Below are 26,955 nucleotides of genomic sequence, written 5' to 3' on the forward strand. Positions count from 1 at the left end.
ACAACCGGAAAGAAGAAGTGGCGAGGGTGCTAGGGTGGCCAGCTTGAATAGGCGAGAAGACGGTGTTGCAGATGCCTACGGCCATACTAGTCTGAAAACGCCCGATCTCGTCTGATCTCGGAAGCTAAGCAGACTCAGGCCTGGTTAGTACTTGGATGGGAGACCGCCTGGGAATACCAGGTGCAGTAGGCTTTTGCGGCCAGCAGAGACTGCTCACGCCAAGCACTCTCCACACCAGAGGCAGGCCAACCTTTTGCTGCTCTCTGCGTCCTCGCCATTCCTCCCAACACTTGCCTGCGGGCTCAACTCAGGCAGGCGGCTTGGTCGGGCCATTCAGCTGCTGCAGCTTTGCCGGGCCTTTGCAACGCAGCACGGTTGTGTGCCTTGGCGTGCTGCACTTTGATGGGCACGCCAGCTGGCCCGTGTGGCCGCAAGCCAGTGTGTCGGCAGGACGTTCTCTCTCCTAGCCTGAAGGCGCCGCATGAATGCAAGTTGTGGCATTGGGGCTGGTGTGGAAAGCGAAGGAAGAGAGAGCTGGCTTGCATTGCCTGCCTGACCCTTGTGCTGGCTGTGCTGAGAGAAGTGCGCAGCGTTGCAATGTGGAAAGGCAGCAGCGTGCAGGCGGCAGGCTGGTGTGAGGTGGGCGGGGCTTGCAGTTTTCATTGGGGAGGTGGAGAAGAAAAAAGAGAGCCAAGTGGGGACGGCATGAAGGGGAGCGAGTATCAGGCATATAGGCTAGAATTAGCAGGTGAAGGAGAGAAAGAGGAGGAGAAGTAGAAGTAGAAGTAGAAAAAGAGAGAGAAAAAATTGAAAACAACCGGAAAAAAGAAGTGGCGAGGTTGCTAGGGTGGCCAGCTTGAATAGGCGAGAAGACGGTGCTGCAGATGCCTACGGCCATACTAGTCTGAAAACGCCCGATCTCGTCTGATCTCGGAAGCTAAGCAGACTCAGGCCTGGTTAGTACTTGGATGGGAGACCGCCTGGGAATACCAGGTGCAGTAGGCTTTTGCGGCCAGCAGAGACTGCTCACGCCAAGCACTCTCCACACCAGAGGCAGGCCAACCTTTTGCTGCTCTCTGCGTCCTCGCCATTCCTCCCAACACTTGCCTGCGGGCTCAACTCAGGCAGGCGGCTTGGTCGGGCCATTCAGCTGCTGCAGCTTTGCCGGGCCTTTGCAACGCAGCATGGTTGTGTGCCTTGGCGTGCTGCACTTTGATGGGCACGCCAGCTGGCACGTGTGGCCGCAAGCCAGTGTGTCGGCAGGACGTTCTCTCTCCTAGCCTGAAGGCGCCGCATGAATGCAAGTTGTGGCATTGGGGCTGGTGTGGAAAGCGAAGGAAGAGAGAGCTGGCTTGCATTGCCTGCCTGACCCTTGTGCTGGCTGTGCTGAGAGAAGTGCGCAGCGTTGCAATGTGGAAAGGCAGCAGCGTGCAGGCGGCAGGCTGGTGTGAGGTGGGCGGGGCTTGCAGTTTTCATTGGGGAGGTGGAGAAGAAAAAAGAGAGCCAAGTGGGGACGGCATGAAGGGGAGCGAGTATCAGGCATATAGGCTAGAATTAGCAGGTGAAGGAGAGAAAGAGGAGGAGAAGTAGAAGTAGAAGTAGAAAAAGAGAGAGAAAAAATTGAAAACAACCGGAAAGAAGAAGTGGCGAGGTTGCTAGGGTGGCCAGCTTGAATAGGCGAGAAGACGGTGGTGCAGATGCCTACGGCCATACTAGTCTGAAAACGCCCGATCTCGTCTGATCTCGGAAGCTAAGCAGACTCAGGCCTGGTTAGTACTTGGATGGGAGACCGCCTGGGAATACCAGGTGCAGTAGGCTTTTGCGGCCAGCAGAGACTGCTCGCGCCAAGCACTCTCCACACCAGAGGCAGGCCAACCTTTTGCTGCTCTCTGCGTCCTCGCCATTCCTCCCAACACTTGCCTGCGGGCTCAACTCAGGCAGGCGGCTTGGTCGGGCCATTCAGCTGCTGCAGCTTTGCCGGGCCTTTGCAACGCAGCACGGTTGTGTGCCTTGGCGTGCTGCACTTTGATGGGCACGCCAGCTGGCCCGTGCGGCCGCAAGCCAGTGTGTCGGCAGGACGTTCTCTCTCCTAGCCTGAAGGCGCCGCATGAATGCAAGTTGTGGCATTGGGGCTGGTGTGGAAAGCGAAGGAAGAGAGAGCTGGCTTGCATTGCCTGCCTGACCCTTGTGCTGGCTGTGCTGAGAGAAGTGCGCAGCGTTGCAATGTGGAAAGGCAGCAGCGTGCAGGCGGCAGGCTGGTGTGAGGTGGGCGGGGCTTGCAGTTTTCCTTGGGGAGGTGGAGAAGAAAAAAGAGAGCTAGGTGGGGACGGCATGAAGGGGAGCGAGTATCAGGCATATAGGCTAGAATTAGCAGGAGAAGGAGAGAAAGAGTAGGAGAAGTAGAAGTAGAAGTAGAAAAAGAGAGAGAAAAAATTGAAAACAACCGGAAAGAAGAAGTGGCGAGGGTGCTAGGGTGGCCAGCTTGAATAGGCGAGAAGACGGTGCTGCAGCTGCCTACGGCCATACTAGTCTGAAAACGCCCAATCTCGTCTGATCTCGGAAGCTAAACAGACTCAGGCCTGGTTAGTACTTGGATGGGAGACCGCCTGGGAATACCAGGTGCAGTAGGCTTTTGCGGCCAGCAGTGACTGCTCACGCCAAGCACTCTCCACACCAGAGGCAGGCCAACCTTTTGCTGCTCTCTGCGTCCTCGCCATTCCTCCCAACACTTGCCTGCGGGCTCAACTCAGGCAGGCGGCTTGGTCGGGCCATTCAGCTGCTGCAGCTTTGCCGGGCCTTTGCAACGCAGCACGGTTGTGTGCCTTGGCGTGCTGCACTTTGATGGGCACGCCAGCTGGCCCGTGTGGCCGCAAGCCAGTGTGTCGGCAGGACGTTCTCTCTCCTAGCCTGAAGGCGCCGCATGAATGCAAGTTGTGGCATTGGGGCTGGTGTGGAAAGCGAAGGAAGAGAGAGCTGGCTTGCATTGCCTGCCTGACCCTTGTGCTGGCTGTGCTGAGAGAAGTGCGCAGCGTTGCAATGTGGAAAGGCAGCAGCGTGCAGGCGGCAGGCTGGTGTGAGGTGGGCGGGGCTTGCAGTTTTCATTGGGGAGGTGGAGAAGAAAAAAGAGAGCCAAGTGGGGACGGCATGAAGGGGAGCGAGTATCAGGCATATAGGCTAGAATTAGCAGGTGAAGGAGAGAAAGAGGAGGAGAAGTAGAAGTAGAAGTAGAAAAAGAGAGAGAAAAAATTGAAAACAACCGGAAAGAAGAAGTGGCGAGGTTGCTAGGGTGGCCAGCTTGAATAGGCGAGAAGACGGTGGTGCAGATGCCTACGGCCATACTAGTCTGAAAACGCCCGATCTCGTCTGATCTCGGAAGCTAAGCAGACTCAGGCCTGGTTAGTACTTGGATGGGAGACCGCCTGGGAATACCAGGTGCAGTAGGCTTTTGCGGCCAGCAGAGACTGCTCACGCCAAGCACTCTCCACACCAGAGGCAGGCCAACCTTTTGCTGCTCTCTGCGTCCTCGCCATTCCTCCCAACACTTGCCTGCGGGCTCAACTCAGGCAGGCGGCTTGGTCGGGCCATTCAGCTGCTGCAGCTTTGCCGGGCCTTTGCAACGCAGCACGGTTGTGTGCCTTGGCGTGCTGCACTTTGATGGGCACGCCAGCTGGCCCGTGTGGCCGCAAGCCAGTGTGTCGGCAGGACGTTCTCTCTCCTAGCCTGAAGGCGCCGCATGAATGCAAGTTGTGGCATTGGGGCTGGTGTGGAAAGCGAAGGAAGAGAGAGCTGGCTTGCATTGCCTGCCTGACCCTTGTGCTGGCTGTGCTGAGAGAAGTGCGCAGCGTTGCAATGTGGAAAGGCAGCAGCGTGCAGGCGGCAGGCTGGTGTGAGGTGGGCGGGGCTTGCAGTTTTCCTTGGGGAGGTGGAGAAGAAAAAAGAGAGCCAAGTGGGGACGGCATGAAGGGGAGCGAGTATCAGGCATATAGGCTAGAATTAGCAGGTGAAGGAGAGAAAGAGGAGGAGAAGTAGAAGTAGAAGTAGAAAAAGAGAGAGAAAAAATTGAAAACAACCGGAAAGAAGAAGTGGCGAGGGTGCTAGGGTGGCCAGCTTGAATAGGCGAGAAGACGGTGCTGCAGATGCCTACGGCCATACTAGTCTGAAAACGCCCGATCTCGTCTGATCTCGGAAGCTAAGCAGACTCAGGCCTGGTTAGTACTTGGATGGGAGACCGCCTGGGAATACCAGGTGCAGTAGGCTTTTGCGGCCAGCAGTGACTGCTCACGCCAAGCACTCTCCACACCAGAGGCAGGCCAACCTTTTGCTGCTCTCTGCGTCCTCGCCATTCCTCCCAACACTTGCCTGCGGGCTCAACTCAGGCAGGCGGCTTGGTCGGGCCATTCAGCTGCTGCAGCTTTGCCGGGCCTTTGCAACGCAGCACGGTTGTGTGCCTTGGCGTGCTGCACTTTGATGGGCACGCCAGCTGGCCCGTGTGGCCGCAAGCCAGTGTGTCGGCAGGACGTTCTCTCTCCTAGCCTGAAGGCGCCGCATGAATGCAAGTTGTGGCATTGGGGCTGGTGTGGAAAGCGAAGGAAGAGAGAGCTGGCTTGCATTGCCTGCCTGACCCTTGTGCTGGCTGTGCTGAGAGAAGTGCGCAGCGTTGCAATGTGGAAAGGCAGCAGCGTGCAGGCGGCAGGCTGGTGTGAGGTGGGCGGGGCTTGCAGTTTTCATTGGGGAGGTGGAGAAGAAAAAAGAGAGCCAAGTGGGGACGGCATGAAGGGGAGCGAGTATCAGGCATATAGGCTAGAATTAGCAGGTGAAGGAGAGAAAGAGGAGGAGAAGTAGAAGTAGAAGTAGAAAAAGAGAGAGAAAAAATTGAAAACAACCGGAAAGAAGAAGTGGCGAGGTTGCTAGGGTGGCCAGCTTGAATAGGCGAGAAGACGGCGGTGCAGATGCCTACGGCCATACTAGCCTGAAAACGCCCGATCTCGTCTGATCTCGGAAGCTAAGCAGACTCAGGCCTGGTTAGTACTTGGATGGGAGACCGCCTGGGAATACCAGGTGCAGTAGGCTTTTGCGGCCAGCAGAGACTGCTCACGCCAAGCACTCTCCACACCAGAGGCAGGCCAACCTTTTGCTGCTCTCTGCGTCCTCGCCATTCCTCCCAACACTTGCCTGCGGGCTCAACTCAGGCAGGCGGCTTGGTCGGGCCATTCAGCTGCTGCAGCTTTGCCGGGCCTTTGCAACGCAGCACGGTTGTGTGCCTTGGCGTGCTGCACTTTGATGGGCACGCCAGCTGGCCCGTGTGGCCGCAAGCCAGTGTGTCGGCAGGACGTTCTCTCTCCTAGCCTGAAGGCGCCGCATGAATGCAAGTTGTGGCATTGGGGCTGGTGTGGAAAGCGAAGGAAGAGAGAGCTGGCTTGCATTGCCTGCCTGACCCTTGTGCTGGCTGTGCTGAGAGAAGTGCGCAGCGTTGCAATGTGGAAAGGCAGCAGCGTGCAGGCGGCAGGCTGGTGTGAGGTGGGCGGGGCTTGCAGTTTTCCTTGGGGAGGTGGAGAAGAAAAAAGAGAGCTAGGTGGGGACGGCATGAAGGGGAGCGAGTATCAGGCATATAGGCTAGAATTAGCAGGAGAAGGAGAGAAAGAGTAGGAGAAGTAGAAGTAGAAGTAGAAAAAGAGAGAGAAAAAATTGAAAACAACCGGAAAGAAGAAGTGGCGAGGGTGCTAGGGTGGCCAGCTTGAATAGGCGAGAAGACGGTGCTGCAGCTGCCTACGGCCATACTAGTCTGAAAACGCCCGATCTCGTCTGATCTCGGAAGCTAAGCAGACTCACGCCTGGTTAGTACTTGGATGGGAGACCGCCTGGGAATACCAGGTGCAGTAGGCTTTTGCGGCCAGCAGTGACTGCTCACGCCAAGCACTCTCCACACCAGAGGCAGGCCAACCTTTTGCTGCTCTCTGCGTCCTCGCCATTCCTCCCAACACTTGCCTGCGGGCTCAACTCAGGCAGGCGGCTTGGTCGGGCCATTCAGCTGCTGCAGCTTTGCCGGGCCTTTGCAACGCAGCACGGTTGTGTGCCTTGGCGTGCTGCACTTTGATGGGCACGCCAGCTGGCCCGTGTGGCCGCAAGCCAGTGTGTCGGCAGGACGTTCTCTCTCCTAGCCTGAAGGCGCCGCATGAATGCAAGTTGTGGCATTGGGGCTGGTGTGGAAAGCGAAGGAAGAGAGAGCTGGCTTGCATTGCCTGCCTGACCCTTGTGCTGGCTGTGCTGAGAGAAGTGCGCAGCGTTGCAATGTGGAAAGGCAGCAGCGTGCAGGCGGCAGGCTGGTGTGAGGTGGGCGGGGCTTGCAGTTTTCATTGGGGAGGTGGAGAAGAAAAAAGAGAGCCAAGTGGGGACGGCATGAAGGGGAGCGAGTATCAGGCATATAGGCTAGAATTAGCAGGTGAAGGAGAGAAAGAGGAGGAGAAGTAGAAGTAGAAGTAGAAAAAGAGAGAGAAAAAATTGAAAACAACCGGAAAGAAGAAGTGGCGAGGTTGCTAGGGTGGCCAGCTTGAATAGGCGAGAAGACGGTGGTGCAGATGCCTACGGCCATACTAGTCTGAAAACGCCCGATCTCGTCTGATCTCGGAAGCTAAGCAGACTCAGGCCTGGTTAGTACTTGGATGGGAGACCGCCTGGGAATACCAGGTGCAGTAGGCTTTTGCGGCCAGCAGAGACTGCTCACGCCAAGCACTCTCCACACCAGAGGCAGGCCAACCTTTTGCTGCTCTCTGCGTCCTCGCCATTCCTCCCAACACTTGCCTGCGGGCTCAACTCAGGCAGGCGGCTTGGTCGGGCCATTCAGCTGCTGCAGCTTTGCCGGGCCTTTGCAACGCAGCACGGTTGTGTGCCTTGGCGTGCTGCACTTTGATGGGCACGCCAGCTGGCCCGTGTGGCCGCAAGCCAGTGTGTCGGCAGGACGTTCTCTCTCCTAGCCTGAAGGCGCCGCATGAATGCAAGTTGTGGCATTGGGGCTGGTGTGGAAAGCGAAGGAAGAGAGAGCTGGCTTGCATTGCCTGCCTGACCCTTGTGCTGGCTGTGCTGAGAGAAGTGCGCAGCGTTGCAATGTGGAAAGGCAGCAGCGTGCAGGCGGCAGGCTGGTGTGAGGTGGGCGGGGCTTGCAGTTTTCCTTGGGGAGGTGGAGAAGAAAAAAGAGAGCCAAGTGGGGACGGCATGAAGGGGAGCGAGTATCAGGCATATAGGCTAGAATTAGCAGGTGAAGGAGAGAAAGAGGAGGAGAAGTAGAAGTAGAAGTAGAAAAAGAGAGAGAAAAAATTGAAAACAACCGGAAAGAAGAAGTGGCGAGGGTGCTAGGGTGGCCAGCTTGAATAGGCGAGAAGACGGTGCTGCAGATGCCTACGGCCATACTAGTCTGAAAACGCCCGATCTCGTCTGATCTCGGAAGCTAAGCAGACTCAGGCCTGGTTAGTACTTGGATGGGAGACCGCCTGGGAATACCAGGTGCAGTAGGCTTTTGCGGCCAGCAGTGACTGCTCACGCCAAGCACTCTCCACACCAGAGGCAGGCCAACCTTTTGCTGCTCTCTGCGTCCTCGCCATTCCTCCCAACACTTGCCTGCGGGCTCAACTCAGGCAGGCGGCTTGGTCGGGCCATTCAGCTGCTGCAGCTTTGCCGGGCCTTTGCAACGCAGCACGGTTGTGTGCCTTGGCGTGCTGCACTTTGATGGGCACGCCAGCTGGCCCGTGTGGCCGCAAGCCAGTGTGTCGGCAGGACGTTCTCTCTCCTAGCCTGAAGGCGCCGCATGAATGCAAGTTGTGGCATTGGGGCTGGTGTGGAAAGCGAAGGAAGAGAGAGCTGGCTTGCATTGCCTGCCTGACCCTTGTGCTGGCTGTGCTGAGAGAAGTGCGCAGCGTTGCAATGTGGAAAGGCAGCAGCGTGCAGGCGGCAGGCTGGTGTGAGGTGGGCGGGGCTTGCAGTTTTCATTGGGGAGGTGGAGAAGAAAAAAGAGAGCCAAGTGGGGACGGCATGAAGGGGAGCGAGTATCAGGCATATAGGCTAGAATTAGCAGGTGAAGGAGAGAAAGAGGAGGAGAAGTAGAAGTAGAAGTAGAAAAAGAGAGAGAAAAAATTGAAAACAACCGGAAAGAAGAAGTGGCGAGGTTGCTAGGGTGGCCAGCTTGAATAGGCGAGAAGACGGCGGTGCAGATGCCTACGGCCATACTAGCCTGAAAACGCCCGATCTCGTCTGATCTCGGAAGCTAAGCAGACTCAGGCCTGGTTAGTACTTGGATGGGAGACCGCCTGGGAATACCAGGTGCAGTAGGCTTTTGCGGCCAGCAGAGACTGCTCACGCCAAGCACTCTCCACACCAGAGGCAGGCCAACCTTTTGCTGCTCTCTGCGTCCTCGCCATTCCTCCCAACACTTGCCTGCGGGCTCAACTCAGGCAGGCGGCTTGGTCGGGCCATTCAGCTGCTGCAGCTTTGCCGGGCCTTTGCAACGCAGCACGGTTGTGTGCCTTGGCGTGCTGCACTTTGATGGGCACGCCAGCTGGCCCGTGTGGCCGCAAGCCAGTGTGTCGGCAGGACGTTCTCTCTCCTAGCCTGAAGGCGCCGCATGAATGCAAGTTGTGGCATTGGGGCTGGTGTGGAAAGCGAAGGAAGAGAGAGCTGGCTTGCATTGCCTGCCTGACCCTTGTGCTGGCTGTGCTGAGAGAAGTGCGCAGCGTTGCAATGTGGAAAGGCAGCAGCGTGCAGGCGGCAGGCTGGTGTGAGGTGGGCGGGGCTTGCAGTTTTCCTTGGGGAGGTGGAGAAGAAAAAAGAGAGCTAGGTGGGGACGGCATGAAGGGGAGCGAGTATCAGGCATATAGGCTAGAATTAGCAGGAGAAGGAGAGAAAGAGTAGGAGAAGTAGAAGTAGAAGTAGAAAAAGAGAGAGAAAAAATTGAAAACAACCGGAAAGAAGAAGTGGCGAGGGTGCTAGGGTGGCCAGCTTGAATAGGCGAGAAGACGGTGCTGCAGCTGCCTACGGCCATACTAGTCTGAAAACGCCCGATCTCGTCTGATCTCGGAAGCTAAGCAGACTCACGCCTGGTTAGTACTTGGATGGGAGACCGCCTGGGAATACCAGGTGCAGTAGGCTTTTGCGGCCAGCAGTGACTGCTCACGCCAAGCACTCTCCACACCAGAGGCAGGCCAACCTTTTGCTGCTCTCTGCGTCCTCGCCATTCCTCCCAACACTTGCCTGCGGGCTCAACTCAGGCAGGCGGCTTGGTCGGGCCATTCAGCTGCTGCAGCTTTGCCGGGCCTTTGCAACGCAGCACGGTTGTGTGCCTTGGCGTGCTGCACTTTGATGGGCACGCCAGCTGGCCCGTGTGGCCGCAAGCCAGTGTGTCGGCAGGACGTTCTCTCTCCTAGCCTGAAGGCGCCGCATGAATGCAAGTTGTGGCATTGGGGCTGGTGTGGAAAGCGAAGGAAGAGAGAGCTGGCTTGCATTGCCTGCCTGACCCTTGTGCTGGCTGTGCTGAGAGAAGTGCGCAGCGTTGCAATGTGGAAAGGCAGCAGCGTGCAGGCGGCAGGCTGGTGTGAGGTGGGCGGGGCTTGCAGTTTTCATTGGGGAGGTGGAGAATAAAAAAGAGAGCCAAGTGGGGACGGCATGAAGGGGAGCGAGTATCAGGCATATAGGCTAGAATTAGCAGGTGAAGGAGAGAAAGAGGAGGAGAAGTAGAAGTAGAAGTAGAAAAAGAGAGAGAAAAAATTGAAAACAACCGGAAAGAAGAAGTGGCGAGGTTGCTAGGGTGGCCAGCTTGAATAGGCGAGAAGACGGTGGCGCAGATGCCTACGGCCATACTAGTCTGAAAACGCCCGATCTCGTCTGATCTCGGAAGCTAAGCAGACTCAGGCCTGGTTAGTACTTGGATGGGAGACCGCCTGGGAATACCAGGTGCAGTAGGCTTTTGCGGCCAGCAGAGACTGCTCACGCCAAGCACTCTCCACACCAGAGGCAGGCCAACCTTTTGCTGCTCTCTGCGTCCTCGCCATTCCTCCCAACACTTGCCTGCGGGCTCAACTCAGGCAGGCGGCTTGGTCGGGCCATTCAGCTGCTGCAGCTTTGCCGGGCCTTTGCAACGCAGCACGGTTGTGTGCCTTGGCGTGCTGCACTTTGATGGGCACGCCAGCTGGCCCGTGTGGCCGCAAGCCAGTGTGTCGGCAGGACGTTCTCTCACCTAGCCTGAAGGCGCCGCATGAATGCAAGTTGTGGCATTGGGGCTGGTGTGGAAAGCGAAGGAAGAGAGAGCTGGCTTGCATTGCCTGCCTGACCCTTGTGCTGGCTGTGCTGAGAGAAGTGCGCAGCGTTGCAATGTGGAAAGGCAGCAGCGTGCAGGCGGCAGGCTGGTGTGAGGTGGGCAGGGCTTGCAGTTTTCCTTGGGGAGGTGGAGAAGAAAAAAGAGAGCTAGGTGGGGACGGCATGAAGGGGAGCGAGTATCAGGCATATAGGCTAGAATTAGCAGGAGAAGGAGAGAAAGAGTAGGAGAAGTAGAAGTAGAAGTAGAAAAAGAGAGAGAAAAAATTGAAAACAACCGGAAAGAAGAAGTGGCGAGGGTGCTAGGGTGGCCAGCTTGAATAGGCGAGAAGACGGTGCTGCAGATGCCTACGGCCATACTAGTCTGAAAACGCCCGATCTCGTCTGATCTCGGAAGCTAAGCAGACTCAGGCCTGGTTAGTACTTGGATGGGAGACCGCCTGGGAATACCAGGTGCAGTAGGCTTTTGCGGCCAGCAGTGACTGCTCACGCCAAGCACTCTCCACACCAGAGGCAGGCCAACCTTTTGCTGCTCTCTGCGTCCTCGCCATTCCTCCCAACACTTGCCTGCGGGCTCAACTCAGGCAGGCGGCTTGGTCGGGCCATTCAGCTGCTGCAGCTTTGCCGGGCCTTTGCAACGCAGCACGGTTGTGTGCCTTGGCGTGCTGCACTTTGATGGGCACGCCAGCTGGCCCGTGTGGCCGCAAGCCAGTGTGTCGGCAGGACGTTCTCTCTCCTAGCCTGAAGGCGCCGCATGAATGCAAGTTGTGGCATTGGGGCTGGTGTGGAAAGCGAAGGAAGAGAGAGCTGGCTTGCATTGCCTGCCTGACCCTTGTGCTGGCTGTGCTGAGAGAAGTGCGCAGCGTTGCAATGTGGAAAGGCAGCAGCGTGCAGGCGGCAGGCTGGTGTGAGGTGGGCGGGGCTTGCAGTTTTCATTGGGGAGGTGGAGAAGAAAAAAGAGAGCCAAGTGGGGACGGCATGAAGGGGAGCGAGTATCAGGCATATAGGCTAGAATTAGCAGGTGAAGGAGAGAAAGAGGAGGAGAAGTAGAAGTAGAAGTAGAAAAAGAGAGAGAAAAAATTGAAAACAACCGGAAAGAAGAAGTGGCGAGGGTGCTAGGGTGGCCAGCTTGAATAGGCGAGAAGACGGTGCTGCAGCTGCCTACGGCCATACTAGTCTGAAAACGCCCGATCTCGTCTGATCTCGGAAACTAAGCAGACTCAGGCCTGGTTAGTACTTGGATGGGAGACCGCCTGGGAATACCAGGTGCAGTAGGCTTTTGCGGCCAGCAGTGACTGCTCACGCCAAGCACTCTCCACACCAGAGGCAGGCCAACCTTTTGCTGCTCTCTGCGTCCTCGCCATTCCTCCCAACACTTGCCTGCGGGCTCAACTCAGGCAGGCGGCTTGGTCGGGCCATTCAGCTGCTGCAGCTTTGCCGGGCCTTTGCAACGCAGCACGGTTGTGTGCCTTGGCGTGCTGCACTTTGATGGGCACGCCAGCTGGCCCGTGTGGCCGCAAGCCAGTGTGTCGGCAGGACGTTCTCTCTCCTAGCCTGAAGGCGCCGCATGAATGCAAGTTGTGGCATTGGGGCTGGTGTGGAAAGCGAAGGAAGAGAGAGCTGGCTTGCATTGCCTGCCTGACCCTTGTGCTGGCTGTGCTGAGAGAAGTGCGCAGCGTTGCAATGTGGAAAGGCAGCAGCGTGCAGGCGGCAGGCTGGTGTGAGGTGGGCGGGGCTTGCAGTTTTCATTGGGGAGGTGGAGAAGAAAAAAGAGAGCCAAGTGGGGACGGCATGAAGGGGAGCGAGTATCAGGCATATAGGCTAGAATTAGCAGGTGAAGGAGAGAAAGAGGAGGAGAAGTAGAAGTAGAAGTAGAAAAAGAGAGAGAAAAAATTGAAAACAACCGGAAAGAAGAAGTGGCGAGGTTGCTAGGGTGGCCAGCTTGAATAGGCGAGAAGACGGCGGTGTAGATGCCTACGGCCATACTAGCCTGAAAACGCCCGATCTCGTCTGATCTCGGAAGCTAAGCAGACTCAGGCCTGGTTAGTACTTGGATGGGAGACCGCCTGGGAATACCAGGTGCAGTAGGCTTTTGCGGCCAGCAGAGACTGCTCACGCCAAGCACTCTCCACACCAGAGGCAGGCCAACCTTTTGCTGCTCTCTGCGTCCTCGCCATTCCTCCCAACACTTGCCTGCGGGCTCAACTCAGGCAGGCGGCTTGGTCGGGCCATTCAGCTGCTGCAGCTTTGCCGGGCCTTTGCAACGCAGCACGGTTGTGTGCCTTGGCGTGCTGCACTTTGATGGGCACGCCAGCTGGCCCGTGTGGCCGCAAGCCAGTGTGTCGGCAGGACGTTCTCTCTCCTAGCCTGAAGGCGCCGCATGAATGCAAGTTGTGGCATTGGGGCTGGTGTGGAAAGCGAAGGAAGAGAGAGCTGGCTTGCATTGCCTGCCTGACCCTTGTGCTGGCTGTGCTGAGAGAAGTGCGCAGCGTTGCAATGTGGAAAGGCAGCAGCGTGCAGGCGGCAGGCTGGTGTGAGGTGGGCGGGGCTTGCAGTTTTCCTTGGGGAGGTGGAGAAGAAAAAAGAGAGCTAGGTGGGGACGGCATGAAGGGGAGCGAGTATCAGGCATATAGGCTAGAATTAGCAGGAGAAGGAGAGAAAGAGTAGGAGAAGTAGAAGTAGAAGTAGAAAAAGAGAGAGAAAAAATTGAAAACAACCGGAAAGAAGAAGTGGCGAGGGTGCTAGGGTGGCCAGCTTGAATAGGCGAGAAGACGGTGCTGCAGCTGCCTACGGCCATACTAGTCTGAAAACGCCCGATCTCGTCTGATCTCGGAAGCTAAGCAGACTCAGGCCTGGTTAGTACTTGGATGGGAGACCGCCTGGGAATACCAGGTGCAGTAGGCTTTTGCGGCCAGCAGTGACTGCTCACGCCAAGCACTCTCCACACCAGAGGCAGGCCAACCTTTTGCTGCTCTCTGCGTCCTCGCCATTCCTCCCAACACTTGCCTGCGGGCTCAACTCAGGCAGGCGGCTTGGTCGGGCCATTCAGCTGCTGCAGCTTTGCCGGGCCTTTGCAACGCAGCACGGTTGTGTGCCTTGGCGTGCTGCACTTTGATGGGCACGCCAGCTGGCCCGTGTGGCCGCAAGCCAGTGTGTCGGCAGGACGTTCTCTCTCCTAGCCTGAAGGCGCCGCATGAATGCAAGTTGTGGCATTGGGGCTGGTGTGGAAAGCGAAGGAAGAGAGAGCTGGCTTGCATTGCCTGCCTGACCCTTGTGCTGGCTGTGCTGAGAGAAGTGCGCAGCGTTGCAATGTGGAAAGGCAGCAGCGTGCAGGCGGCAGGCTGGTGTGAGGTGGGCGGGGCTTGCAGTTTTCATTGGGGAGGTGGAGAAGAAAAAAGAGAGCCAAGTGGGGACGGCATGAAGGGGAGCGAGTATCAGGCATATAGGCTAGAATTAGCAGGTGAAGGAGAGAAAGAGGAGGAGAAGTAGAAGTAGAAGTAGAAAAAGAGAGAGAAAAAATTGAAAACAACCGGAAAGAAGAAGTGGCGAGGTTGCTAGGGTGGCCAGCTTGAATAGGCGAGAAGACGGTGGCGCAGATGCCTACGGCCATACAAGTCTGAAAACGCCCGATCTCGTCTGATCTCGGAAGCTAAGCAGACTCAGGCCTGGTTAGTACTTGGATGGGAGACCGCCTGGGAATACCAGGTGCAGTAGGCTTTTGCGGCCAGCAGAGACTGCTCACGCCAAGCACTCTCCACACCAGAGGCAGGCCAACCTTTTGCTGCTCTCTGCGTCCTCGCCATTCCTCCCAACACTTGCCTGCGGGCTCAACTCAGGCAGGCGGCTTGGTCGGGCCATTCAGCTGCTGCAGCTTTGCCGGGCCTTTGCAACGCAGCACGGTTGTGTGCCTTGGCGTGCTGCACTTTGATGGGCACGCCAGCTGGCCCGTGTGGCCGCAAGCCAGTGTGTCGGCAGGACGTTCTCTCACCTAGCCTGAAGGCGCCGCATGAATGCAAGTTGTGGCATTGGGGCTGGTGTGGAAAGCGAAGGAAGAGAGAGCTGGCTTGCATTGCCTGCCTGACCCTTGTGCTGGCTGTGCTGAGAGAAGTGCGCAGCGTTGCAATGTGGAAAGGCAGCAGCGTGCAGGCGGCAGGCTGGTGTGAGGTGGGCAGGGCTTGCAGTTTTCCTTGGGGAGGTGGAGAAGAAAAAAGAGAGCTAGGTGGGGACGGCATGAAGGGGAGCGAGTATCAGGCATATAGGCTAGAATTAGCAGGAGAAGGAGAGAAAGAGTAGGAGAAGTAGAAGTAGAAGTAGAAAAAGAGAGAGAAAAAATTGAAAACAACCGGAAAGAAGAAGTGGCGAGGGTGCTAGGGTGGCCAGCTTGAATAGGCGAGAAGACGGTGCTGCAGCTGCCTACGGCCATACTAGTCTGAAAACGCCCGATCTCGTCTGATCTCGGAAGCTAAGCAGACTCAGGCCTGGTTAGTACTTGGATGGGAGACCGCCTGGGAATACCAGGTGCAGTAGGCTTTTGCGGCCAGCAGTGACTGCTCACGCCAAGCACTCTCCACACCAGAGGCAGGCCAACCTTTTGCTGCTCTCTGCGTCCTCGCCATTCCTCCCAACACTTGCCTGCGGGCTCAACTCAGGCAGGCGGCTTGGTCGGGCCATTCAGCTGCTGCAGCTTTGCCGGGCCTTTGCAACGCAGCACGGTTGTGTGCCTTGGCGTGCTGCACTTTGATGGGCACGCCAGCTGGCCCGTGTGGCCGCAAGCCAGTGTGTCGGCAGGACGTTCTCTCTCCTAGCCTGAAGGCGCCGCATGAATGCAAGTTGTGGCATTGGGGCTGGTGTGGAAAGCGAAGGAAGAGAGAGCTGGCTTGCATTGCCTGCCTGACCCTTGTGCTGGCTGTGCTGAGAGAAGTGCGCAGCGTTGCAATGTGGAAAGGCAGCAGCGTGCAGGCGGCAGGCTGGTGTGAGGTGGGCGGGGCTTGCAGTTTTCATTGGGGAGGTGGAGAAGAAAAAAGAGAGCCAAGTGGGGACGGCATGAAGGGGAGCGAGTATCAGGCATATAGGCTAGAATTAGCAGGTGAAGGAGAGAAAGAGGAGGAGAAGTAGAAGTAGAAGTAGAAAAAGAGAGAGAAAAAATTGAAAACAACCGGAAAAAAGAAGTGGCGAGGGTGCTAGGGTGGCCAGCTTGAATAGGCGAGAAGACGGTGCTGCAGATGCCTACGGCCATACTAGTCTGAAAACGCCCGATCTCGTCTGATCTCGGAAGCTAAGCAGACTCAGGCCTGGTTAGTACTTGGATGGGAGACCGCCTGGGAATACCAGGTGCAGTAGGCTTTTGCGGCCAGCAGAGACTGCTCACGCCAAGCACTCTCCACACCAGAGGCAGGCCAACCTTTTGCTGCTCTCTGCGTCCTCGCCATTCCTCCCAACACTTGCCTGCGGGCTCAACTCAGGCAGGCGGCTTGGTCGGGCCATTCAGCTGCTGCAGCTTTGCCGGGCCTTTGCAACGCAGCATGGTTGTGTGCCTTGGCGTGCTGCACTTTGATGGGCACGCCAGCTGGCACGTGTGGCCGCAAGCCAGTGTGTCGGCAGGACGTTCTCTCTCCTAGCCTGAAGGCGCCGCATGAATGCAAGTTGTGGCATTGGGGCTGGTGTGGAAAGCGAAGGAAGAGAGAGCTGGCTTGCATTGCCTGCCTGACCCTTGTGCTGGCTGTGCTGAGAGAAGTGCGCAGCGTTGCAATGTGGAAAGGCAGCAGCGTGCAGGCGGCAGGCTGGTGTGAGGTGGGCGGGGCTTGCAGTTTTCATTGGGGAGGTGGAGAAGAAAAAAGAGAGCCAAGTGGGGACGGCATGAAGGGGAGCGAGTATCAGGCATATAGGCTAGAATTAGCAGGAGAAGGAGAGAAAGAGTAGGAGAAGTAGAAGTAGAAGTAGAAAAAGAGAGAGAAAAAATTGAAAACAACCGGAAAGAAGAAGTGGCGAGGGTGCTAGGGTGGCCAGCTTGAATAGGCGAGAAGACGGTGCTGCAGCTGCCTACGGCCATACTAGTCTGAAAACGCCCGATCTCGTCTGATCTCGGAAGCTAAGCAGACTCAGGCCTGGTTAGTACTTGGATGGGAGACCGCCTGGGAATACCAGGTGCAGTAGGCTTTTGCGGCCAGCAGTGACTGCTCACGCCAAGCACTCTCCACACCAGAGGCAGGCCAACCTTTTGCTGCTCTCTGCGTCCTCGCCATTCCTCCCAACACTTGCCTGCGGGCTCAACTCAGGCAGGCGGCTTGGTCGGGCCATTCAGCTGCTGCAGCTTTGCCGGGCCTTTGCAACGCAGCACGGTTGTGTGCCTTGGCGTGCTGCACTTTGATGGGCACGCCAGCTGGCCCGTGTGGCCGCAAGCCAGTGTGTCGGCAGGACGTTCTCTCTCCTAGCCTGAAGGCGCCGCATGAATGCAAGTTGTGGCATTGGGGCTGGTGTGGAAAGCGAAGGAAGAGAGAGCTGGCTTGCATTGCCTGCCTGACCCTTGTGCTGGCTGTGCTGAGAGAAGTGCGCAGCGTTGCAATGTGGAAAGGCAGCAGCGTGCAGGCGGCAGGCTGGTGTGAGGTGGGCGGGGCTTGCAGTTTTCATTGGGGAGGTGGAGAAGAAAAAAGAGAGCCAAGTGGGGACGGCATGAAGGGGAGCGAGTATCAGGCATATAGGCTAGAATTAGCAGGTGAAGGAGAGAAAGAGGAGGAGAAGTAGAAGTAGAAGTAGAAAAAGAGAGAGAAAAAATTGAAAACAACCGGAAAGAAGAAGTGGCGAGGTTGCTAGGGTGGCCAGCTTGAATAGGCGAGAAGACGGTGGCGCAGATGCCTACGGCCATACTAGTCTGAAAACGCCCGATCTCGTCTGATCTCGGAAGCTAAGCAGACTCAGGCCTGGTTAGTACTTGGATGGGAGACCGCCTGGGAATACCAGGTGCAGTAGGCTTTTGCGGCCAGCAGAGACTGCTCACGCCAAGCACTCTCCACACCAGAGGCAGGCCAACCTTTTGCTGCTCTCTGCGTCCTCGCCATTCCTCCCAACACTTGCCTGCGGGCTCAACTCAGGCAGGCGGCTTGGTCGGGCCATTCAGCTGCTGCAGCTTTGCCGGGCCTTTGCAACGCAGCACGGTTGTGTGCCTTGGCGTGCTGCACTTTGATGGGCACGCCAGCTGGCCCGTGTGGCCGCAAGCCAGTGTGTCGGCAGGACGTTCTCTCACCTAGCCTGAAGGCGCCGCATGAATGCAAGTTGTGGCATTGGGGCTGGTGTGGAAAGCGAAGGAAGAGAGAGCTGGCTTGCATTGCCTGCCTGACCCTTGTGCTGGCTGTGCTGAGAGAAGTGCGCAGCGTTGCAATGTGGAAAGGCAGCAGCGTGCAGGCGGCAGGCTGGTGTGAGGTGGGCAGGGCTTGCAGTTTTCCTTGGGGAGGTGGAGAAGAAAAAAGAGAGCTAGGTGGGGACGGCATGAAGGGGAGCGAGTATCAGGCATATAGGCTAGAATTAGCAGGAGAAGGAGAGAAAGAGTAGGAGAAGTAGAAGTAGAAGTAGAAAAAGAGAGAGAAAAAATTGAAAACAACCGGAAAGAAGAAGTGGCGAGGGTGCTAGGGTGGCCAGCTTGAATAGGCGAGAAGACGGTGCTGCAGATGCCTACGGCCATACTAGTCTGAAAACGCCCGATCTCGTCTGATCTCGGAAGCTAAGCAGACTCAGGCCTGGTTAGTACTTGGATGGGAGACCGCCTGGGAATACCAGGTGCAGTAGGCTTTTGCGGCCAGCAGTGACTGCTCACGCCAAGCACTCTCCACACCAGAGGCAGGCCAACCTTTTGCTGCTCTCTGCGTCCTCGCCATTCCTCCCAACACTTGCCTGCGGGCTCAACTCAGGCAGGCGGCTTGGTCGGGCCATTCAGCTGCTGCAGCTTTGCCGGGCCTTTGCAACGCAGCACGGTTGTGTGCCTTGGCGTGCTGCACTTTGATGGGCACGCCAGCTGGCCCGTGTGGCCGCAAGCCAGTGTGTCGGCAGGACGTTCTCTCTCCTAGCCTGAAGGCGCCGCATGAATGCAAGTTGTGGCATTGGGGCTGGTGTGGAAAGCGAAGGAAGAGAGAGCTGGCTTGCATTGCCTGCCTGACCCTTGTGCTGGCTGTGCTGAGAGAAGTGCGCAGCGTTGCAATGTGGAAAGGCAGCAGCGTGCAGGCGGCAGGCTGGTGTGAGGTGGGCGGGGCTTGCAGTTTTCATTGGGGAGGTGGAGAAGAAAAAAGAGAGCCAAGTGGGGACGGCATGAAGGGGAGCGAGTATCAGGCATATAGGCTAGAATTAGCAGGTGAAGGAGAGAAAGAGGAGGAGAAGTAGAAGTAGAAGTAGAAAAAGAGAGAGAAAAAATTGAAAACAACCGGAAAGAAGAAGTGGCGAGGGTGCTAGGGTGGCCAGCTTGAATAGGCGAGAAGACGGTGCTGCAGCTGCCTACGGCCATACTAGTCTGAAAACGCCCGATCTCGTCTGATCTCGGAAGCTAAGCAGACTCAGGCCTGGTTAGTACTTGGATGGGAGACCGCCTGGGAATACCAGGTGCAGTAGGCTTTTGCGGCCAGCAGTGACTGCTCACGCCAAGCACTCTCCACACCAGAGGCAGGCCAACCTTTTGCTGCTCTCTGCGTCCTCGCCATTCCTCCCAACACTTGCCTGCGGGCTCAACTCAGGCAGGCGGCTTGGTCGGGCCATTCAGCTGCTGCAGCTTTGCCGGGCCTTTGCAACGCAGCACGGTTGTGTGCCTTGGCGTGCTGCACTTTGATGGGCACGCCAGCTGGCCCGTGTGGCCGCAAGCCAGTGTGTCGGCAGGACGTTCTCTCTCCTAGCCTGAAGGCGCCGCATGAATGCAAGTTGTGGCATTGGGGCTGGTGTGGAAAGCGAAGGAAGAGAGAGCTGGCTTGCATTGCCTGCCTGACCCTTGTGCTGGCTGTGCTGAGAGAAGTGCGCAGCGTTGCAATGTGGAAAGGCAGCAGCGTGCAGGCGGCAGGCTGGTGTGAGGTGGGCGGGGCTTGCAGTTTTCATTGGGGAGGTGGAGAAGAAAAAAGAGAGCCAAGTGGGGACGGCATGAAGGGGAGCGAGTATCAGGCATATAGGCTAGAATTAGCAGGTGAAGGAGAGAAAGAGGAGGAGAAGTAGAAGTAGAAGTAGAAAAAGAGAGAGAAAAAATTGAAAACAACCGGAAAAAAGAAGTGGCGAGGTTGCTAGGGTGGCCAGCTTGAATAGGCGAGAAGACGGTGCTGCAGATGCCTACGGCCATACTAGTCTGAAAACGCCCGATCTCGTCTGATCTCGGAAGCTAAGCAGACTCAGGCCTGGTTAGTACTTGGATGGGAGACCGCCTGGGAATACCAGGTGCAGTAGGCTTTTGCGGCCAGCAGAGACTGCTCACGCCAAGCACTCTCCACACCAGAGGCAGGCCAACCTTTTGCTGCTCTCTGCGTCCTCGCCATTCCTCCCAACACTTGCCTGCGGGCTCAACTCAGGCAGGCGGCTTGGTCGGGCCATTCAGCTGCTGCAGCTTTGCCGGGCCTTTGCAACGCAGCATGGTTGTGTGCCTTGGCGTGCTGCACTTTGATGGGCACGCCAGCTGGCACGTGTGGCCGCAAGCCAGTGTGTCGGCAGGACGTTCTCTCTCCTAGCCTGAAGGCGCCGCATGAATGCAAGTTGTGGCATTGGGGCTGGTGTGGAAAGCGAAGGAAGAGAGAGCTGGCTTGCATTGCCTGCCTGACCCTTGTGCTGGCTGTGCTGAGAGAAGTGCGCAGCGTTGCAATGTGGAAAGGCAGCAGCGTGCAGGCGGCAGGCTGGTGTGAGGTGGGCGGGGCTTGCAGTTTTCATTGGGGAGGTGGAGAAGAAAAAAGAGAGCCAAGTGGGGACGGCATGAAGGGGAGCGAGTATCAGGCATATAGGCTAGAATTAGCAGGTGAAGGAGAGAAAGAGGAGGAGAAGTAGAAGTAGAAGTAGAAAAAGAGAGAGAAAAAATTGAAAACAACCGGAAAGAAGAAGTGGCGAGGTTGCTAGGGTGGCCAGCTTGAATAGGCGAGAAGACGGTGGTGCAGATGCCTACGGCCATACTAGTCTGAAAACGCCCGATCTCGTCTGATCTCGGAAGCTAAGCAGACTCAGGCCTGGTTAGTACTTGGATGGGAGACCGCCTGGGAATACCAGGTGCAGTAGGCTTTTGCGGCCAGCAGAGACTGCTCACGCCAAGCACTCTCCACACCAGAGGCAGGCCAACCTTTTGCTGCTCTCTGCGTCCTCGCCATTCCTCCCAACACTTGCCTGCGGGCTCAACTCAGGCAGGCGGCTTGGTCGGGCCATTCAGCTGCTGCAGCTTTGCCGGGCCTTTGCAACGCAGCACGGTTGTGTGCCTTGGCCTGCTGCACTTTGATGGGCACGCCAGCTGGCCCGTGTGGCCGCAAGCCAGTGTGTCGGCAGGACGTTCTCTCTCCTAGCCTGAAGGCGCCGCATGAATGCAAGTTGTGGCATTGGGGCTGGTGTGGAAAGCGAAGGAAGAGAGAGCTGGCTTGCATTGCCTGCCTGACCCTTGTGCTGGCTGTGCTGAGAGAAGTGCGCAGCGTTGCAATGTGGAAAGGCAGCAGCGTGCAGGCGGCAGGCTGGTGTGAGGTGGGCGGGGCTTGCAGTTTTCCTTGGGGAGGTGGAGAAGAAAAAAGAGAGCCAAGTGGGGACGGCATGAAGGGGAGCGAGTATCAGGCATATAGGCTAGAATTAGCAGGTGAAGGAGAGAAAGAGGAGGAGAAGTAGAAGTAGAAGTAGAAAAAGAGAGAGAAAAAATTGAAAACAACCGGAAAGAAGAAGTGGCGAGGGTGCTAGGGTGGCCAGCTTGAATAGGCGAGAAGACGGTGCTGCAGATGCCTACGGCCATACTAGTCTGAAAACGCCCGATCTCGTCTGATCTCGGAAGCTAAGCAGACTCAGGCCTGGTTAGTACTTGGATGGGAGACCGCCTGGGAATACCAGGTGCAGTAGGCTTTTGCGGCCAGCAGTGACTGCTCACGCCAAGCACTCTCCACACCAGAGGCAGGCCAACCTTTTGCTGCTCTCTGCGTCCTCGCCATTCCTCCCAACACTTGCCTGCGGGCTCAACTCAGGCAGGCGGCTTGGTCGGGCCATTCAGCTGCTGCAGCTTTGCCGGGCCTTTGCAACGCAGCACGGTTGTGTGCCTTGGCGTGCTGCACTTTGATGGGCACGCCAGCTGGCCCGTGTGGCCGCAAGCCAGTGTGTCGGCAGGACGTTCTCTCTCCTAGCCTGAAGGCGCCGCATGAATGCAAGTTGTGGCATTGGGGCTGGTGTGGAAAGCGAAGGAAGAGAGAGCTGGCTTGCATTGCCTGCCTGACCCTTGTGCTGGCTGTGCTGAGAGAAGTGCGCAGCGTTGCAATGTGGAAAGGCAGCAGCGTGCAGGCGGCAGGCTGGTGTGAGGTGGGCGGGGCTTGCAGTTTTCATTGGGGAGGTGGAGAAGAAAAAAGAGAGCCAAGTGGGGACGGCATGAAGGGGAGCGAGTATCAGGCATATAGGCTAGAATTAGCAGGTGAAGGAGAGAAAGAGGAGGAGAAGTAGAAGTAGAAGTAGAAAAAGAGAGAGAAAAAATTGAAAACAACCGGAAAGAAGAAGTGGCGAGGTTGCTAGGGTGGCCAGCTTGAATAGGCGAGAAGACGGTGGTGCAGATGCCTACGGCCATACTAGTCTGAAAACGCCCGATCTCGTCTGATCTCGGAAGCTAAGCAGACTCAGGCCTGGTTAGTACTTGGATGGGAGACCGCCTGGGAATACCAGGTGCAGTAGGCTTTTGCGGCCAGCAGAGACTGCTCACGCCAAGCACTCTCCACACCAGAGGCAGGCCAACCTTTTGCTGCTCTCTGCGTCCTCGCCATTCCTCCCAACACTTGCCTGCGGGCTCAACTCAGGCAGGCGGCTTGGTCGGGCCATTCAGCTGCTGCAGCTTTGCCGGGCCTTTGCAACGCAGCACGGTTGTGTGCCTTGGCGTGCTGCACTTTGATGGGCACGCCAGCTGGCCCGTGTGGCCGCAAGCCAGTGTGTCGGCAGGACGTTCTCTCTCCTAGCCTGAAGGCGCCGCATGAATGCAAGTTGTGGCATTGGGGCTGGTGTGGAAAGCGAAGGAAGAGAGAGCTGGCTTGCATTGCCTGCCTGACCCTTGTGCTGGCTGTGCTGAGAGAAGTGCGCAGCGTTGCAATGTGGAAAGGCAGCAGCGTGCAGGCGGCAGGCTGGTGTGAGGTGGGCGGGGCTTGCAGTTTTCATTGGGGAGGTGGAGAAGAAAAAAGAGAGCCAAGTGGGGACGGCATGAAGGGGAGCGAGTATCAGGCATATAGGCTAGAATTAGCAGGTGAAGGAGAGAAAGAGGAGGAGAAGTAGAAGTAGAAGTAGAAAAAGAGAGAGAAAAAATTGAAAACAACCGGAAAGAAGAAGTGGCGAGGTTGCTAGGGTGGCCAGCTTGAATAGGCGAGAAGACGGCGGTGCAGATGCCTACGGCCATACTAGCCTGAAAACGCCCGATCTCGTCTGATCTCGGAAGCTAAGCAGACTCAGGCCTGGTTAGTACTTGGATGGGAGACCGCCTGGGAATACCAGGTGCAGTAGGCTTTTGCGGCCAGCAGAGACTGCTCACGCCAAGCACTCTCCTCACCAGAGGCAGGCCAACCTTTTGCTGCTCTCTGCGTCCTCGCCATTCCTCCCAACACTTGCCTGCGGGCTCAACTCAGGCAGGCGGCTTGGTCGGGCCATTCAGCTGCTGCAGCTTTGCCGGGCCTTTGCAACGCAGCACGGTTGTGTGCCTTGGCGTGCTGCACTTTGATGGGCACGCCAGCTGGCCCGTGTGGCCGCAAGCCAGTGTGTCGGCAGGACGTTCTCTCTCCTAGCCTGAAGGCGCCGCATGAATGCAAGTTGTGGCATTGGGGCTGGTGTGGAAAGCGAAGGAAGAGAGAGCTGGCTTGCATTGCCTGCCTGACCCTTGTGCTGGCTGTGCTGAGAGAAGTGCGCAGCGTTGCAATGTGGAAAGGCAGCAGCGTGCAGGCGGCAGGCTGGTGTGAGGTGGGCGGGGCTTGCAGTTTTCCTTGGGGAGGTGGAGAAGAAAAAAGAGAGCTAGGTGGGGACGGCATGAAGGGGAGCGAGTATCAGGCATATAGGCTAGAATTAGCAGGAGAAGGAGAGAAAGAGTAGGAGAAGTAGAAGTAGAAGTAGAAAAAGAGAGAGAAAAAATTGAAAACAACCGGAAAGAAGAAGTGGCGAGGGTGCTAGGGTGGCCAGCTTGAATAGGCGAGAAGACGGTGCTGCAGCTGCCTACGGCCATACTAGTCTGAAAACGCCCGATCTCGTCTGATCTCGGAAGCTAAGCAGACTCAGGCCTGGTTAGTACTTGGATGGGAGACCGCCTGGGAATACCAGGTGCAGTAGGCTTTTGCGGCCAGCAGTGACTGCTCACGCCAAGCACTCTCCACACCAGAGGCAGGCCAACCTTTTGCTGCTCTCTGCGTCCTCGCCATTCCTCCCAACACTTGCCTGCGGGCTCAACTCAGGCAGGCGGCTTGGTCGGGCCATTCAGCTGCTGCAGCTTTGCCGGGCCTTTGCAACGCAGCACGGTTGTGTGCCTTGGCGTGCTGCACTTTGATGGGCACGCCAGCTGGCCCGTGTGGCCGCAAGCCAGTGTGTCGGCAGGACGTTCTCTCTCCTAGCCTGAAGGCGCCGCATGAATGCAAGTTGTGGCATTGGGGCTGGTGTGGAAAGCGAAGGAAGAGAGAGCTGGCTTGCATTGCCTGCCTGACCCTTGTGCTGGCTGTGCTGAGAGAAGTGCGCAGCGTTGCAATGTGGAAAGGCAGCAGCGTGCAGGCGGCAGGCTGGTGTGAGGTGGGCGGGGCTTGCAGTTTTCATTGGGGAGGTGGAGAATAAAAAAGAGAGCCAAGTGGGGACGGCATGAAGGGGAGCGAGTATCAGGCATATAGGCTAGAATTAGCAGGTGAAGGAGAGAAAGAGGAGGAGAAGTAGAAGTAGAAGTAGAAAAAGAGAGAGAAAAAATTGAAAACAACCGGAAAGAAGAAGTGGCGAGGGTGCTAGGGTGGCCAGCTTGAATAGGCGAGAAGACGGTGCTGCAGCTGCCTACGGCCATACTAGTCTGAAAACGCCCGATCTCGTCTGATCTCGGAAGCTAAGCAGACTCAGGCCTGGTTAGTACTTGGATGGGAGACCGCCTGGGAATACCAGGTGCAGTAGGCTTTTGCGGCCAGCAGTGACTGCTCACGCCAAGCACTCTCCACACCAGAGGCAGGCCAACCTTTTGCTGCTCTCTGCGTCCTCGCCATTCCTCCCAACACTTGCCTGCGGGCTCAACTCAGGCAGGCGGCTTGGTCGGGCCATTCAGCTGCTGCAGCTTTGCCGGGCCTTTGCAACGCAGCACGGTTGTGTGCCTTGGCGTGCTGCACTTTGATGGGCACGCCAGCTGGCCCGTGTGGCCGCAAGCCAGTGTGTCGGCAGGACGTTCTCTCTCCTAGCCTGAAGGCGCCGCATGAATGCAAGTTGTGGCATTGGGGCTGGTGTGGAAAGCGAAGGAAGAGAGAGCTGGCTTGCATTGCCTGCCTGACCCTTGTGCTGGCTGTGCTGAGAGAAGTGCGCAGCGTTGCAATGTGGAAAGGCAGCAGCGTGCAGGCGGCAGGCTGGTGTGAGGTGGGCGGGGCTTGCAGTTTTCATTGGGGAGGTGGAGAAGAAAAAAGAGAGCCAAGTGGGGACGGCATGAAGGGGAGCGAGTATCAGGCATATAGGCTAGAATTAGCAGGTGAAGGAGAGAAAGAGGAGGAGAAGTAGAAGTAGAAGTAGAAAAAGAGAGAGAAAATATTGAAAACAACCGGAAAAAAGAAGTGGCGAGGTTGCTAGGGTGGCCAGCTTGAATAGGCGAGAAGACGGTGCTGCAGATGCCTACGGCCATACTAGTCTGAAAACGCCCGATCTCGTCTGATCTCGGAAGCTAAGCAGACTCAGGCCTGGTTAGTACTTGGATGGGAGACCGCCTGGGAATACCAGGTGCAGTAGGCTTTTGCGGCCAGCAGAGACTGCTCACGCCAAGCACTCTCCACACCAGAGGCAGGCCAACCTTTTGCTGCTCTCTGCGTCCTCGCCATTCCTCCCAACACTTGCCTGCGGGCTCAACTCAGGCAGGCGGCTTGGTCGGGCCATTCAGCTGCTGCAGCTTTGCCGGGCCTTTGCAACGCAGCATGGTTGTGTGCCTTGGCGTGCTGCACTTTGATGGGCACGCCAGCTGGCACGTGTGGCCGCAAGCCAGTGTGTCGGCAGGACGTTCTCTCTCCTAGCCTGAAGGCGCCGCATGAATGCAAGTTGTGGCATTGGGGCTGGTGTGGAAAGCGAAGGAAGAGAGAGCTGGCTTGCATTGCCTGCCTGACCCTTGTGCTGGCTGTGCTGAGAGAAGTGCGCAGCGTTGCAATGTGGAAAGGCAGCAGCGTGCAGGCGGCAGGCTGGTGTGAGGTGGGCGGGGCTTGCAGTTTTCATTGGGGAGGTGGAGAAGAAAAAAGAGAGCCAAGTGGGGACGGCATGAAGGGGAGCGAGTATCAGGCATATAGGCTAGAATTAGCAGGTGAAGGAGAGAAAGAGGAGGAGAAGTAGAAGTAGAAGTAGAAAAAGAGAGAGAAAAAATTGAAAACAACCGGAAAGAAGAAGTGGCGAGGTTGCTAGGGTGGCCAGCTTGAATAGGCGAGAAGACGGTGCTGCAGATGCCTACGGCCATACTAGTCTGAAAACGCCCGATCTCGTCTGATCTCGGAAGCTAAGCAGACTCAGGCCTGGTTAGTACTTGGATGGGAGACCGCCTGGGAATACCAGGTGCAGTAGGCTTTTGCGGCCAGCAGAGACTGCTCACGCCAAGCACTCTCCACACCAGAGGCAGGCCAACCTTTTGCTGCTCTCTGCGTCCTCGCCATTCCTCCCAACACTTGCCTGCGGGCTCAACTCAGGCAGGCGGCTTGGTCGGGCCATTCAGCTGCTGCAGCTTTGCCGGGCCTTTGCAACGCAGCACGGTTGTGTGCCTTGGCGTGCTGCACTTTGATGGGCACGCCAGCTGGCCCGTGTGGCCGCAAGCCAGTGTGTCGGCAGGACGTTCTCTCTCCTAGCCTGAAGGCGCCGCATGAATGCAAGTTGTGGCATTGGGGCTGGTGTGGAAAGCGAAGGAAGAGAGAGCTGGCTTGCATTGCCTGCCTGACCCTTGTGCTGGCTGTGCTGAGAGAAGTGCGCAGCGTTGCAATGTGGAAAGGCAGCAGCGTGCAGGCGGCAGGCTGGTGTGAGGTGGGCGGGGCTTGCAGTTTTCCTTGGGGAGGTGGAGAAGAAAAAAGAGAGCTAGGTGGGGACGGCATGAAGGGGAGCGAGTATCAGGCATATAGGCTAGAATTAGCAGGAGAAGGAGAGAAAGAGTAGGAGAAGTAGAAGTAGAAGTAGAAAAAGAGAGAGAAAAAATTGAAAACAACCGGAAAGAAGAAGTGGCGAGGGTGCTAGGGTGGCCAGCTTGAATAGGCGAGAAGACGGTGCTGCAGCTGCCTACGGCCATACTAGTCTGAAAACGCCCGATCTCGTCTGATCTCGGAAGCT

At 57.0% G+C, this 26,955-nt stretch overlaps 34 non-coding genes across 34 annotated transcripts in view; all 34 read left to right on the plus strand.

The window, feature by feature from the left end:
* Positions 1 to 73: 73 nt before the first annotated feature.
* On the plus strand, positions 74 to 192 carry LOC140412744 (5S ribosomal RNA). The gene has a single exon (XR_011941932.1). It is a non-coding gene; the product is annotated as a 5S ribosomal RNA (ribosomal RNA).
* Positions 193 to 886: 694 nt separating this feature from the next.
* Positions 887 to 1,005, plus strand: LOC140412745 (5S ribosomal RNA). The gene has a single exon (XR_011941933.1). It is a non-coding gene; the product is annotated as a 5S ribosomal RNA (ribosomal RNA).
* A 694-nt stretch (positions 1,006 to 1,699) lies between these two features.
* On the plus strand, positions 1,700 to 1,818 carry LOC140412746 (5S ribosomal RNA). The gene has a single exon (XR_011941934.1). It is a non-coding gene; the product is annotated as a 5S ribosomal RNA (ribosomal RNA).
* Positions 1,819 to 2,512: 694 nt separating this feature from the next.
* Positions 2,513 to 2,631, plus strand: LOC140414939 (5S ribosomal RNA). Its single transcript, XR_011944065.1, has one exon. It is a non-coding gene; the product is annotated as a 5S ribosomal RNA (ribosomal RNA).
* Positions 2,632 to 3,325: 694 nt separating this feature from the next.
* Positions 3,326 to 3,444, plus strand: LOC140412747 (5S ribosomal RNA). The gene has a single exon (XR_011941935.1). It is a non-coding gene; the product is annotated as a 5S ribosomal RNA (ribosomal RNA).
* A 694-nt stretch (positions 3,445 to 4,138) lies between these two features.
* Positions 4,139 to 4,257, plus strand: LOC140412748 (5S ribosomal RNA). Its single transcript, XR_011941936.1, has one exon. It is a non-coding gene; the product is annotated as a 5S ribosomal RNA (ribosomal RNA).
* A 694-nt stretch (positions 4,258 to 4,951) lies between these two features.
* On the plus strand, positions 4,952 to 5,070 carry LOC140413696 (5S ribosomal RNA). Its single transcript, XR_011942854.1, has one exon. It is a non-coding gene; the product is annotated as a 5S ribosomal RNA (ribosomal RNA).
* Positions 5,071 to 5,764: 694 nt separating this feature from the next.
* LOC140414839 (5S ribosomal RNA) lies at positions 5,765 to 5,883 on the plus strand. Its single transcript, XR_011943968.1, has one exon. It is a non-coding gene; the product is annotated as a 5S ribosomal RNA (ribosomal RNA).
* A 694-nt stretch (positions 5,884 to 6,577) lies between these two features.
* Positions 6,578 to 6,696, plus strand: LOC140412749 (5S ribosomal RNA). Its single transcript, XR_011941937.1, has one exon. It is a non-coding gene; the product is annotated as a 5S ribosomal RNA (ribosomal RNA).
* A 694-nt stretch (positions 6,697 to 7,390) lies between these two features.
* On the plus strand, positions 7,391 to 7,509 carry LOC140412750 (5S ribosomal RNA). Its single transcript, XR_011941938.1, has one exon. It is a non-coding gene; the product is annotated as a 5S ribosomal RNA (ribosomal RNA).
* Positions 7,510 to 8,203: 694 nt separating this feature from the next.
* On the plus strand, positions 8,204 to 8,322 carry LOC140413698 (5S ribosomal RNA). Its single transcript, XR_011942855.1, has one exon. It is a non-coding gene; the product is annotated as a 5S ribosomal RNA (ribosomal RNA).
* Positions 8,323 to 9,016: 694 nt separating this feature from the next.
* LOC140414840 (5S ribosomal RNA) lies at positions 9,017 to 9,135 on the plus strand. The gene has a single exon (XR_011943969.1). It is a non-coding gene; the product is annotated as a 5S ribosomal RNA (ribosomal RNA).
* Positions 9,136 to 9,829: 694 nt separating this feature from the next.
* LOC140412751 (5S ribosomal RNA) lies at positions 9,830 to 9,948 on the plus strand. The gene has a single exon (XR_011941939.1). It is a non-coding gene; the product is annotated as a 5S ribosomal RNA (ribosomal RNA).
* A 694-nt stretch (positions 9,949 to 10,642) lies between these two features.
* On the plus strand, positions 10,643 to 10,761 carry LOC140412752 (5S ribosomal RNA). Its single transcript, XR_011941940.1, has one exon. It is a non-coding gene; the product is annotated as a 5S ribosomal RNA (ribosomal RNA).
* Positions 10,762 to 11,455: 694 nt separating this feature from the next.
* Positions 11,456 to 11,574, plus strand: LOC140414262 (5S ribosomal RNA). The gene has a single exon (XR_011943403.1). It is a non-coding gene; the product is annotated as a 5S ribosomal RNA (ribosomal RNA).
* Positions 11,575 to 12,268: 694 nt separating this feature from the next.
* Positions 12,269 to 12,387, plus strand: LOC140413699 (5S ribosomal RNA). The gene has a single exon (XR_011942856.1). It is a non-coding gene; the product is annotated as a 5S ribosomal RNA (ribosomal RNA).
* Positions 12,388 to 13,081: 694 nt separating this feature from the next.
* LOC140412753 (5S ribosomal RNA) lies at positions 13,082 to 13,200 on the plus strand. The gene has a single exon (XR_011941941.1). It is a non-coding gene; the product is annotated as a 5S ribosomal RNA (ribosomal RNA).
* A 694-nt stretch (positions 13,201 to 13,894) lies between these two features.
* On the plus strand, positions 13,895 to 14,013 carry LOC140414111 (5S ribosomal RNA). Its single transcript, XR_011943256.1, has one exon. It is a non-coding gene; the product is annotated as a 5S ribosomal RNA (ribosomal RNA).
* A 694-nt stretch (positions 14,014 to 14,707) lies between these two features.
* LOC140412755 (5S ribosomal RNA) lies at positions 14,708 to 14,826 on the plus strand. The gene has a single exon (XR_011941943.1). It is a non-coding gene; the product is annotated as a 5S ribosomal RNA (ribosomal RNA).
* A 694-nt stretch (positions 14,827 to 15,520) lies between these two features.
* On the plus strand, positions 15,521 to 15,639 carry LOC140412756 (5S ribosomal RNA). The gene has a single exon (XR_011941944.1). It is a non-coding gene; the product is annotated as a 5S ribosomal RNA (ribosomal RNA).
* Positions 15,640 to 16,333: 694 nt separating this feature from the next.
* LOC140412757 (5S ribosomal RNA) lies at positions 16,334 to 16,452 on the plus strand. Its single transcript, XR_011941945.1, has one exon. It is a non-coding gene; the product is annotated as a 5S ribosomal RNA (ribosomal RNA).
* A 694-nt stretch (positions 16,453 to 17,146) lies between these two features.
* On the plus strand, positions 17,147 to 17,265 carry LOC140412758 (5S ribosomal RNA). The gene has a single exon (XR_011941946.1). It is a non-coding gene; the product is annotated as a 5S ribosomal RNA (ribosomal RNA).
* A 694-nt stretch (positions 17,266 to 17,959) lies between these two features.
* Positions 17,960 to 18,078, plus strand: LOC140412759 (5S ribosomal RNA). The gene has a single exon (XR_011941947.1). It is a non-coding gene; the product is annotated as a 5S ribosomal RNA (ribosomal RNA).
* Positions 18,079 to 18,772: 694 nt separating this feature from the next.
* Positions 18,773 to 18,891, plus strand: LOC140412760 (5S ribosomal RNA). The gene has a single exon (XR_011941948.1). It is a non-coding gene; the product is annotated as a 5S ribosomal RNA (ribosomal RNA).
* Positions 18,892 to 19,585: 694 nt separating this feature from the next.
* Positions 19,586 to 19,704, plus strand: LOC140412761 (5S ribosomal RNA). Its single transcript, XR_011941949.1, has one exon. It is a non-coding gene; the product is annotated as a 5S ribosomal RNA (ribosomal RNA).
* Positions 19,705 to 20,398: 694 nt separating this feature from the next.
* On the plus strand, positions 20,399 to 20,517 carry LOC140412762 (5S ribosomal RNA). Its single transcript, XR_011941950.1, has one exon. It is a non-coding gene; the product is annotated as a 5S ribosomal RNA (ribosomal RNA).
* A 694-nt stretch (positions 20,518 to 21,211) lies between these two features.
* Positions 21,212 to 21,330, plus strand: LOC140412763 (5S ribosomal RNA). Its single transcript, XR_011941951.1, has one exon. It is a non-coding gene; the product is annotated as a 5S ribosomal RNA (ribosomal RNA).
* Positions 21,331 to 22,024: 694 nt separating this feature from the next.
* LOC140412764 (5S ribosomal RNA) lies at positions 22,025 to 22,143 on the plus strand. The gene has a single exon (XR_011941952.1). It is a non-coding gene; the product is annotated as a 5S ribosomal RNA (ribosomal RNA).
* A 694-nt stretch (positions 22,144 to 22,837) lies between these two features.
* On the plus strand, positions 22,838 to 22,956 carry LOC140413700 (5S ribosomal RNA). The gene has a single exon (XR_011942857.1). It is a non-coding gene; the product is annotated as a 5S ribosomal RNA (ribosomal RNA).
* A 694-nt stretch (positions 22,957 to 23,650) lies between these two features.
* LOC140412766 (5S ribosomal RNA) lies at positions 23,651 to 23,769 on the plus strand. Its single transcript, XR_011941954.1, has one exon. It is a non-coding gene; the product is annotated as a 5S ribosomal RNA (ribosomal RNA).
* Positions 23,770 to 24,463: 694 nt separating this feature from the next.
* LOC140412767 (5S ribosomal RNA) lies at positions 24,464 to 24,582 on the plus strand. The gene has a single exon (XR_011941955.1). It is a non-coding gene; the product is annotated as a 5S ribosomal RNA (ribosomal RNA).
* A 694-nt stretch (positions 24,583 to 25,276) lies between these two features.
* Positions 25,277 to 25,395, plus strand: LOC140412768 (5S ribosomal RNA). Its single transcript, XR_011941956.1, has one exon. It is a non-coding gene; the product is annotated as a 5S ribosomal RNA (ribosomal RNA).
* Positions 25,396 to 26,089: 694 nt separating this feature from the next.
* LOC140412769 (5S ribosomal RNA) lies at positions 26,090 to 26,208 on the plus strand. Its single transcript, XR_011941957.1, has one exon. It is a non-coding gene; the product is annotated as a 5S ribosomal RNA (ribosomal RNA).
* A 694-nt stretch (positions 26,209 to 26,902) lies between these two features.
* Positions 26,903 to 26,955, plus strand: part of LOC140413325 (5S ribosomal RNA) — a 119-nt gene continuing 66 nt past the window's right edge. The window contains exon 1 of the ribosomal RNA XR_011942497.1: positions 26,903 to 26,955. This exon is cut by the window's right edge and continues 66 nt beyond it. This is a non-coding gene — a ribosomal RNA (5S ribosomal RNA).

The sequence above is a fragment of the Scyliorhinus torazame genome, chromosome 4, assembly GCF_047496885.1.
Source record: "Scyliorhinus torazame isolate Kashiwa2021f chromosome 4, sScyTor2.1, whole genome shotgun sequence".
Classification (NCBI taxonomy): Eukaryota; Metazoa; Chordata; class Chondrichthyes; order Carcharhiniformes; family Scyliorhinidae; genus Scyliorhinus; species Scyliorhinus torazame.